We start from the raw sequence: 12,588 nt of genomic DNA on the forward strand, positions 1-12,588 counted from the left end.
GAAGAGTTGGAAATTCAAAGCTCAGTACAGGGCTTAGATCAAATGCAGATGTTAGAAGAAGATGTACTATATTTTATTAACAAATCTAGTAGCTTCATGGCTCCTGGGCCTGATGGACTCAGCATTACATACTTAAACAACATCCCCATTCATGGGCAAAGATCTTGCATAATATCTTTAACCAAGTACTTAAAACTAACATCATTCCCAATTCCTGGCGAAGATCGGTAATAGTACCTATCTTTAAAAAGGGAGATTGAGCCTGTCCATCCAACTACAGGCCGATCACACTTTTTGATGTTTCAGGCAAGATTTTTGCCCGGTTCATATTGAAAGACTTTAATGAATGGATTCATAACCATTCTATACGTGACCCTTGCCAGACTGGATTTATTGCTGGGTTGGAAACTTCAGTCAAGTTGCTAGCCTTAACATCCATTATAAAACATCATCAAGCTAGCAAACAATCATTGTGTATTGTATTTGTCGACCTATGAGCAGCGTTCGACTCGGTGTCGCGCAAACTGCTGTTAAGAAAATTGGCACAAGAGAACTGCCCTACTCACATCATTGCACTTATCCATGCCCTTCATACTAATACCAGTATTCGAGCGAGATTAAATTTGGAAGGTCTCCTATCATCATCAATTAACACCTATAGAGGGTTGCGACAAGGTTGCATTCTAGCTGCTGCTTTATTTAGTTTTTTCATAGCTGATATGTGCAAAGCCGTCAGTGAAATCCAATCAGATGCACCTAAATTAGATCTTAAAAAACACCTGCACTACTTTATGCAGATGATCTGATACTGATATCGAAAACTCCTGTTGGGCTACAAAAACTCTTAGATGCACTTTCTGACTATGTTGACAGAAATCTATTAACAATCAACTTAGAAAAAAATAAAGTAATGATATGTAACCCGACCAAAAAAATCTAACAGTAAAAATTTCAAATGGTCTATACAAGGGAAGCAGCTAGAGTGTATCCGGGAATACATATACTTGGGTGTTGTTATCTCTGGTATGACGAACGCAGCGCAGATGACAAACTGGAAGGCAACATTAGATACAATGATCTCCCAATCACTTACCATCCAGGCTAAATATGGAAAATGTTCCATTATCCCAGCTTCAACATACTTTAGACAAAAAGTAACCCCAAATTTACTGTATGGGTCATAAACCCTACCAATCTCACTGGAATCTGTATGGGGAAAATTTGAAGCCAAATTTTGGAGACGTATACTTGGCCTCCCAGGTTGTAAACCAATTGCGCTGATTCGTAATGAACTTGGATTAACATCGTTATATGCCCAATATCTATGGCAAATAATAAATCTGTTTACAAAATGTCTTCTAGCATATGATTCAGATATGCTTATGGTGTCGTTGGCTCGTTACATTCTGCAGTCTAAAGATGATTTTGCGGAAAATTGGCATCACAAAGTAATCAATTCTCTGGCCTATGCAGATGCTTCTATTGAAGTGTTAATACAAAATCCAACACGTGTTAAAACAAAGTTATTTCAATGGTACTGGGCAAGAAACAGAACTTCCTGCCTTCGGTACCAAGATTTTGATGGTAATATCTTTAAACATAAGAAATATAGTCTACCAGAAAATAAATCTCCATCTTTAAGACATAGGTCAGACTTTTTAAGAATAAGATTAAATCTATGGCCAACACAAGAGGTGCTTGCCAAACGTAAGATTATCTCATCACTAGAAAAATTCTGGCGATTATGTAAAAGTCAAAGACAAGTGGAAACCCTAAGACATTTAACAGTAGAATATTAAGCCTTATGTGGTGAAAGACTACTATACGTAAAGCCTCCACTGAAGGAACATAGCGATATAACTACTATGATTATGTGTGGGAACATAGCGATATAACTACTATGATTATGTGTGGGAACATAGCGATATAACTACTATGATTATGTGTGGGTTATCCCTACCCTTGAGAATCGGGACTATTTGTTTTTTTCTTAAATATACCAGAGCTATATATTCATATGGAAGAAAAAGAAAATGGAATGAATTGTAATGTTGTATACTTTTGATTTTAAGGTAAACTTGGTAATAAGTGTAATATTATGTATAACTTTGACATTTTGAATGTTATGAACTTTTCTTCCTTCTCTTTTCTTTTCTTTTTCTATTTTTTTTATAACTGTATGAACAATTGTAAAGTTGACTAATCTCAGCTAAAACAATTAAAAACAAATAGATCAAATATACATACAATATCACCCAACCTGTTATGGTTGGGTGATATTGTATGTATATTACTCATTTATCAACCTCAGAAGGATAAATGGCTGAGTTGGCCTTTCCAGGATACAAACCTACAACCAGCAGATCACACACACACATCACAGCAGCTAGCACTCAATCCACTGTGCTATTTTAGCATCTATAGCTATCTTACCTGCTACAGTAAAATGAGCAATTACATGTCTAAACGTTATCAAAGTCAGAAAGCTAATTACACTCTGTAGTGGATACCATTAGACTGGTAACTGAGATTTAACAGCAGGCCAATTCATCTGCAGGTCTGGTGCAAAGTTGGCCATATGTGAAGCCTCCATGGACGTATTAAAAAATTTAGAGTAGCACAGGGAAAGCAACACACTCATATGACATCCCGTACTCTGGGCACTCATTACATTATACATGCAAACAAACATGCTGAACAACATGCCATGGAGATAGAAAAGATAGATACATTACAACAAAGCATTAATTGTGGCACAATTAAATCAAGGGCCACATTATGTAATATGGCCAAACATTTCTACACTGTACACAAGCTTTTAGGAACAAGGATTTAGTCAAGTGACTGAGGCCACCGAGATGGAATGTCTTGTGACGTTCGTTACAGAGACAACGGGCCTCATTACGAGTTTGGCGGTAGCCATGCCGCTATTGGCAGCATGGCTGCTGCCAAAATCGCGTCCGGGTCCTCGGAATGAGGAAAACCGGGCCATTCCGAGTTCGGAAGGCCCGGTAATTCCTCCCTCCAAGGACCCGGACACGGTCCTTCCCCATTCCCATTTCAGCCCCCATAGGGCTAAATGAGAATGGGAGAGGGAGCAAACAACAGGCCATTACGAGTTGGCCCGTTGTTTGCTCCCTCTTCCCCTCGCGGGACCCGGTAAGCACGCCTGGTTTTCCCAGGTGTGCTTACCGTGTCCCGCGAGGGGAACTCGTAATGAGGCGGTACGGGGTTGACAGCTCCGGCACATTTTACGGCGCTGTTAACCCTGTACTGCCAGGGTCGTAATGAGGCCCAACGGCAGAAAAAAACATGCTATAGCTGCAACTTTCAAAAAGCAAAATACATAGAGCAAAATGGATGATTATTCTATTCCAAATGTGTTTTGGTTGTTTTTTGTCTACATTGTGAATTTGAGGTGTTTAAGAACAGGTACACACCTTTGTAGTTAAATGTCTTGACGACATTGTGACTGTGGATATTGGACACCCCGATAGACCAGTGGTATTTCTGGAAGACCACACCATCCATGTGCACTGCAAATTAACTGTGGCAACTCAAAATATCAAGCTACCCCACCATCTAAACTGACAAGCATATCAGCTGAGACATAGGACACACAGGACAAGTTGCTATGCAACACCAGCTGACAATTTGAACTAAAGAAGGTCCCGAATGAATGAGAGGTCCAACCACCAAAAAGCATTTGCCACTGCACATGCTGATAGGGAAGACATTTCTCAATCCCTTGGAAATCTCAAGAAAGCAGTAATTGAACACAACAATGTCATGGAGAGTGTTTTGGAGGCCCAGCACCAACCTGCAGAAAGCACCATAACATTGCACCTGGATGTGTAATGCATCCCACCACCTGATTGTGAACAAAACATTTCAAAAGGAAGTTAATTTAATATGTGAGAAGATTTCAACTACTTTCAGAAGTTGAGATGAGGTCAGGCGCAAGAGCATATAGCACTACCTCCTTTTGATAAAGGCTATTCCAGGGCGTATAGTGTCTGTGGTGTTTGCAGCAAAATGCAACATCATTTAAGATGTCCTCAGAACCAGAAAGCAAATGTGAGAGGGAAGGAGGAAGATGCCGTTAAAATGTTGCATGGTTCACTGATAGCTGCTAAAAATGCTGTGGGCACACAAATCTTGGGAAGCACCTTAGACAATGGTCAGTCAGTCGCCACAAGCTGATAATCAACCCCTGCTACGACAAGTACTGCAAGCATTCAAACTCTGGTCAAGGTTGTGGTTATTAATGCTTCTAATGCCACCTTGAGCTTAGCTTTGCCTGCCACTTCAGCATGAACACCACCAACTTCCCTAAAATCAGAGTCTGGTAGAAAGGGGGCGGGACGGGTCTTTCCCATGCTCACTTTTGCAATAATTCCAGTGTCAATGTCAGGTTCTGCAGGGGTCTATTGAGGTGCCAACTGAAGATCCTTGCCTCAGTGGCAGAATGAAGAGATGCTGTTAAGATATATCTAGATGTACAGCTTTCTGCAGAAGGTCAGGGGCAGCACAGTCATTCCTGATTGCCGATCATGGAGAAACATAATATTTCTAAGGGTAGCACTCCCACTGCCCCTGCCACCATTCCACTCATTTGGCCTCTAATTCTGATGATGGTGATACTGTTGATGATGATAAGGACCTGGACACTTACTATATCCCCCCTTCTCTAAAGAGAACAGAGGGTGGGTTTACATCTATGGTTCAAATCCCAGCAGTGGCCCAGAGGGAAGGTTGGAGGAACAGACTGAGGTCTAAAAGAGCACTTAACACCACAACCCCTGCATGGGATCAGAGTGTAGAAATACCACGATCAAGCACTCATTCTGTGTACATTTTCTGGCGAGAGATTGTGAGGGGGTAGTGGTACAACATAAATCAACAGCAGCACCCACAGCAACAATGAAAGGGAAGAGGGGTGCCATTCCAGGGTTCAAGCTATCCTGCCATTAAATATCTGGGGAAGATATTCCTTGATCCTACAGCAACAAACGTCCATTTGTGTGCCTGTGCATCTTGTCGAGCAACACGGTCACCACTTTTCCTGCATCTATTCATTATCCAATGGCACCTACTATGAGTCAAGTGGGTTCTAGAGAGGTTTAGAAACTAAGATACTAAGATATGTTTCTTTATTTTTATTTAGGGACTATCCAGGAAGACATTGTGGACCCTAAGAGATTATACCTTGTTCTAAATTCATCTTCTATATAAGCACAGCCCCTGATCGATCGATGTCCGGTAACTTGTGGACGAACAGGACAGAAACATGTGTATGCAGGGCTTGGAAAACATATAAAGAGTAGACCTAGAACAGTAGTAACAGCTCTGACATTTTTCACTTTTTTGTAATTGTTAGTAGAATGGTGTTCTTTTTTTATATATATATATTTTTTGTGCAAATGATGGATTCCTGTTTGTGTTTTAAATCATCTTAAGGTTTTTTTTTTATGATGACATGCTGCCCTGCACTCTGGTGGGATCCATTCCACCGATCCAGCGGCAGATGCACACTTGCTGCCAGATTCATCCTATAAGGAAGCTCCCCCAGCGAAGATGGCCGCCGCCAAAGAGACCTCCTCTAGCAACACGCCTTCACTGGCACGCTGGATGAAACAGCAACCTGATTGGATGCCACTTCCCACATATGGAATGCCTCCGCTGAGCCAGGAGGCGAAGCTGGGGCAGCTGCAAGACCTGGCTATAAGGCCCCTTCAGCCTGTCTGGGCTTATCTGGCCGTGGGTGCCGGTATGATGGATTCAAACAATTTGTCCTGCCATCTATGCGAGCTGCCAGCTCTACTCAGGTTCTGGCGAACCTGCTGCTTTGATTCCTGACAACCTAACCCACTCTGCAGGTAAGAGGCAACCTAGCACCTAATACACAACTCCCACGATATCTGTACGCCACACTCCAGTGCTATCTGACTATATGATTGCCCATCACTTGGATGCACCACCTGCATACTGCTGCCCGGAAAGTGTTTGGCTCTCAGCTTGTATCAGGACACAAATGACAGCCCCCTCCCGCCGCAGCCTACTTTCAGGCCAGCCCTGCAGTGTATCTGTGCTCTGGCGCACACTGACCTTTGTTCCCCGTTAGAAAACGCTGACTGATGCTTTCACCCCGGATCCCCGCCAGCCTCAGATAGTCGTTTGGGTGGAAACTTGCAGTTTAGTCGATGCTGCCCACTTTATGTCCCTCACAACATGCAGTAGTGTGTCTGTTTCCGCAATTGGATCCTGCCCGCACCCGAGACATTCTATTTTTGCAAATGGCTGTCTTGCTGATGCAGCTCACGCTGCTTCTGCCAAATATGTCATGCAGTTTCCGTTCCTACCATTGCCGCCGCCCACACCTAAGACTTGCTATCTCTGCCATTGACTGTCTTGCTGATGCAACCTGCGCTGTTACTGACAAAATATGTATTGCTATTCTTGTTCAGGCCAGCAGCCCCCACCAGACCTGAGACTTGCTTTCCTTGAAAAGGTCTATTGACTATTAAATCATCCGCCCTCTCAGATGCGCGTTATGCAGCACCCAGTCATATGCTTTACTCCCAACCGTATAACCGTCCCACAGCATTGCACCCTACTAGCATTGTGCTGCAAATGTTTATCACGCGCAGCTTAACTACTACGACCTGTCCACCTTCTACTGCAATTGTACTTCATTCACTACTTAAATATGATGACCTAACTGCATTTTGCTGGAAGCGTAATTTGGGTTCTAACATCGTGCATCTTGCAGCCCAGTGCTCAATATGTATTCCAAAACATGTGCATCTGTCCTGACCAGACCCACACACTAATGCTAAATATGCATTTCACTCATCTGCTACCCACCTGATCCTGCCTTCTGCCAGTCTGTAGACCTGATGTAGCCCTGTACCATGTGGCACTGCTTTGCCAGACTGTACACCTACTTCGTTTTGTCCTACCTGCCTGTATACCTGATGTAGCTCCCCGTTCCATGAGGCGTGGCTTTGCCAGACTGTACACCCACTCTATTTTGCCCTACCTGTCTGTATACCTGATGTAGCCCCGACCGTACCATAAGGCTTGAATTCGCCAGACTACGCTTTATGAGAACCACTTGTATGTTGTAACTAGTATAAGTTGCTCTGCCCTTTAAGAATGTTCACTTTGCACTCACTGTAACTAGCACTCTGAGGCCTGAGGGTTTGGTGCACTGCTATCAATGTAAAAACAAATAAACCTCTAATAAAACCGTTTTGATATGTTTGTATTTTGATCTCAGGTTAGGTCCATTATTTAGGACTCTGTAACCATACATGCTCTTCCTGGCCAACTCATTTTATAACACACTACCTATTTTTGATAATAATTCTTTATATATCCAGTGAGAAGGTTAATGTATCCCCTTAGATCAGAATGCTGTGTTCAGTAAACACCTCTTATGAATCTACAGCACATATCTAGGGTGTGGAATTTCTCAAGAGCAGCATCTTACACTGGCACTCTCTGCAGAAATGCTGTGTCCCATTGGAGGCCCTTGGACCAATCTGAGTATGTCATCATTGCTGGCCATATGAAGCAAAATCATGCACACGAATGGAACCAACATATTACAAAGCATCGCACCTGAAGCCAAAAACACTCAGCAGCATGCTGGCTCCATCCTGTCAGGGAATCTAGAAGTAGGAGGTGTGCCAGCAGTGCAGAAAAGTAGTGTGTCTACCAGTGCCATCAGCAAAAACAAAAAACAATGTGGTGGTAGAGAATAATGTCTTTGTGTAAGCCTAGTCTTAGCGAGTCAATTCATAGAAGCCTACTGCTCCAAGGGGCTCACTATTAAGACACTGCATTGCTTTGCTGACGTCTTGCATTAAACCCCATCTCCTCTGGGACACCAATTCCCGTGCACCGGAGCGCACACAAAAGCAGGTCAGGGGACCCTTGTGGCGAAGTCCACCGCTGCAATGGTGCCACTGAAGGTGGACGGGGCAGGGACCCTTTGGCTTCGCTATTAGCCAAAACTGATCAGTCCTGCAATGTGCATTTGTCAACTCTCCATGAGTGGTTTTCACGCAGGGCTCCAACATTGCTAGGGTGTGACAAATATGAACAATCTACCGCAATTATCAATGTGCCTTTATTCTAGGCTACAGTTTGCTTTGGTAATCTCGGTATGACTCTCGGGGGCTGATTAAAGGGGAGAAGACAGACTAAAATAGATAAACACAAACGTGACATCATCACGCAATAGTGTGATGACGCACAATAATAACGTGCGGCCATTTTGGAACGCACGCTCCTCACGGTTTGACTTGGCAGTGCTGAATACTAAGCAAGCCTTCCTGTGGTAAGTGTTAGACTGGGACACATATACAATATTGACTGAAGGGACATTCTAAACTTAATGTTAAACAACTCAGCACCCTAAAATGCTACGTTTTACCCTATATTTACAGTGCCTTAATGAATAGTGAGCCGACAATCGGTGACATCTAAATACAAAACAGACAAGGATAACGAAAGAAGGATCGTGGTGAAGACACACCACGTGAGTGAGCCTTATATTATACCATTATCTTTATGTCAAACCATTACAGCAGTAAGCCTCTCATAATTGAGAACAGAAATATGGTTCCTTGTCTCCCTATGGATGTGAGCAGCGATTTAGTTGACATACATCTTCTTTTAACCTACAGCAACAAATTAAGGGCACATATTATGCAAGAAGATTTAAGATGTGTTATGGAAATTGAGGGGACAATTCTCTTGCCATCACTACACCAGAACGGTGGACTTCTGCTACCCCACACAGGTAAACTTGTATGTCTGAACTAGAGGATAGCTTGTCTAATTGTTTTAGAAATCTCAATTGTTTTCAACAATTGGGATACAATATTGGATATTAATACCAGTTGTTTTTAGCCATTAAGATACAAACATGCAACTTTGAAGGGTAGAGCCTTTATACTGACCTACAACACTTCTCCCATTTGCAGGTGGAACTTAGGTTCATCAAAGACATCCAGATAGAAGAAATGTTTCAAACATCTTTGCAAGATAGTATCATCCAGGTGATTTGTTAAGCAGGATCCATGACAGATAATGTTAATGTAAAAGGAGATACATTGTGTCAAACAGATGAAATCTAATATATGATCATTATACTTTATATGTTGTAGATACGAAAAAGACCAACAGTGTACTGAATAATCAGCTCCTGAGGAAGGGAATGGTTTCCCAAAACGCGTAGAGCAAACAATTAAGGGATTCTGACACTACCAATACTACGAATCCATCAATATGAACAATTGTTTAGGATTTTATTGGGAATAATTGTGATGGTGTTTTGACCATACAATCTGGAGAGACAAAAGTAAAAGAAAGTGTATTTCTATAAACTCTACTTTTTGATTTATCTTATTTGTTTGTGAAAAAGTGAATGAATTTCATGTGTACAATATGATCCAGGAATGTTTATATGAAAATAAATTTACAGAAACAGTCAATTTATTTTACTATATATCATGTATTTAGTGGAGATATTGTAAGATATTTAGTTAATAGTGAATGTTTGGTTGGCTTACAACACAAATCCGGTGTGCAAGGGACGGGAGAGTTCCAAAAAGGTGTGGACATCTGCTGTTTTTACAAAGTGGACAAGGCAGACTAAGGCAACCACCAAAGCCATTCAGGTGTTTCTTTGCAGCTCTTGGTGTTAGTTAGCAGATCCACAGACTACAGAGCTTGGCTAAAGGAGTGGGAGACAGACTGAGGCAGCCCTCCAAGCCAGTCGGGCATTCCTTTAACAGTTCTTAGCATTGATCAAAGTTGGCAAAGAACTGCGAGAAGAGATGGAATTGTTTGGGCTCTCTCTACTGTGCTCCTTTTGGATAAAAATGTGCTTTTTCCCTAAATTACTGTGTTTGATATCTATGCTGGCAGTGTTTTTTTTAAAGTATTTTGAATTGGTATGTATTACCACTTAATTGCAATTTTCTAGCTCCAGGGTATTCCACTTGGTTCTTTAAACTAAATTGCAAGGATCCAACATGTCTAAAAAGAAGGCAACCACTTCACCTCCCCCAGACGGGAGAGCAGAAACACGGCCAAGTTGATGGCACCAATAGAGAATGCAAACCTGGTGATTAATGAAACAGAGGTCCTATTAGATGATGTGAGTAATGACGATTTAGAATACACTTTACCCATAATTAATTAAAACAGCTGTAAACAAAAGCATACTTCTAAACATTGTTCCTCTGTGTTAATTCCCACGAATTAGACAAAATCAAATCTATTGGTACTCTGATTACCTTACCATTTAAATCATTAAAATCTACAAAACCTGTCACTCCAGCTCAAATTGCTGAGTTATGTGAGATTCCTCACCCACCAATACAAGAGGATGGTAAACGTTATGCTGTATCGGCCAATTGTCATGGGTTAAACAGAGGTTATTCTTTGCCCTTTTTGCTGTCCTAACCAGATCGACCACTAGTTGTCGAAGAGATTCAAATACAACCCGAAAGAGGGCAACTAGCTCCTCGGACCAAGAACAGTTAACTACAGGAGAAGACATCATTTATCTATCATCCATACACTGTTCTTACAGATTTGAGACCCTCTGGGAAATTCCGGTCATACTGGTGAGAATCCCACTACTCAATCCATTCACATGCACGAAATATGCCCAGCACCGGCTCTTTCTTTAATCACCAGTGATCATATGGCAAGGGCCATAATATCGGAATCAGACTCCAACATTGCTGGTCTTAAGGGTTGCCCTGTTTGTGTCCTATTGAAGGGGGAATTTGTTAAAATTAAAGAAGGCTTCATCTCCCTGTTGCAAATGGTACTGTTAGCTTGATTGACTACTGTTTGATCAGTAGCCCTCAATGGTGCTTACTAAACTCCTTGTACATCATAGAAACATCATTGAAACCCAAGTCCCACACATTACTCGTTCAATTAATGGCCGTAATGTAAAATGGCATCCAATAAATAACGAACACTTGAGGGCAGAGATTTACGGGATGGTTGACTTGATGTTATCTGTATTCATCAGCGACAGCCTTAGGAGCTCACATTTCATGAAAAATTAAAAACGAGTCATGCCATGCACACATTCTACTTTTGACAATCTACACACCCCAGTGTGACTACAATGTTGAAATGTAAAAGCTGGTTTGAAAAGATTTGCAAAAAAGCTAAGAGAAATCTCCTAGCAGTGATTAAATCGGACAGTAATGATTAAGTAAATCATGTTAAGCAAAGGAGAATTGATTACAAAGCCACGACGAAGAAGAAAACAGAGGTGGAAACTGAGAGTAGATGGGAAAGCAAAAAGAAAGGATGCTAGGAACAACACCAAAATATATTTGGGAAGATTGTCTCGCTTGGTGGTTTAAATGTAGATCTTATCCCTATCATGAGCATTCCAGCCTCCATTTACTATGATCACTTGAAGAAATCATATGAGTCATTTATAGTGAATATTTTCATACCAGCTGTTCCAGGGGGCTTGCTTAATACTAGTGTGACATCCTCATGGCAGAAGAGGTGCTTTCTGCAGTTAATGTACAAAAGAAAAATGAAGAACCAGGGCCGATGTTATTTCCATCAATCTTTTTAAAGCAGAACCTTTCATTGGGTCCCAGACCTGTTAACATTATATCAATGGCATGGCGCTCAGCTATGTTAGTTCCTTTTTTTAAATGGGTGACAGCAACTTCCCCTGAAATTAGAGGGCTGTTTCAATTTTAAATTGTTTAGGAAAAGCCTAGGTAAAGGTCTTTGCTAATCGATTACTTTTCCAAACTGATGGCTTAAAACCTCTCCACCACACAGTAGCAGGTTGTTGTAGAAGCATTGGCACGATTGAAAAAGTTTTCAGAGTAACTTTGATCTTACAAAACAATGTCGTCCAAAAGGCCATGCCTTTACATAGGGCATTTATTAACCTAAAAGCTGCCTCTGGCAATGTTGAATGTACATTTCTACAGGATGCCTTTTATGATTCTGGACTTCCAATCCAGTTAGTTACATGCATCATGGCCATTTATGCTTACAATATAGCCACAGTTAGATGGGAGCAACAGGGCGAGCAAACAGAGTCATTCCCTGTTACAAAACAAGTGAAACACGGATGCGTCATGGCCCCTTATTTATTTACATCGTTCATAGGTGGTCTTGCAATATCATTACTGGGGGCACAAACTGATGCTCCACTGACAGGAAGTGAAGGCATCAATATAAAAGTGTCATAAATGCCTCATAAACCAATATAATGTCTTGTTTTAAAAACACACTCTCCTCTTAAGACATTGAACCTGATGGAGTCAGAATTGAAAGTGTTCAATATTAAGGTTACCTGAGGGTTCCTTTTAATAATACTGCATCTTGGAAATCACAACTCCCAAAAAGTAATTTGATCATAAATAGACGAGCAGGTGCCCTAATAGGACTTTATAAAAGATTTGGCAACACGGCTAGTAAAACAACTGTGGTTGTGTCATGACCATTAACCCTGGCTCTCACTGGCAAGTCAGCTTTCCAGTTAGGGCCAGGTCAAAGGCCTTAAAACCTTAT

This window comes from Ambystoma mexicanum, chromosome 7p (genome assembly GCF_040938575.1).
Source record: "Ambystoma mexicanum isolate Mex_15411 chromosome 7p, UKY_AmexF1_1, whole genome shotgun sequence".
Lineage (NCBI taxonomy): Eukaryota > Metazoa > Chordata > Amphibia > Caudata > Ambystomatidae > Ambystoma > Ambystoma mexicanum.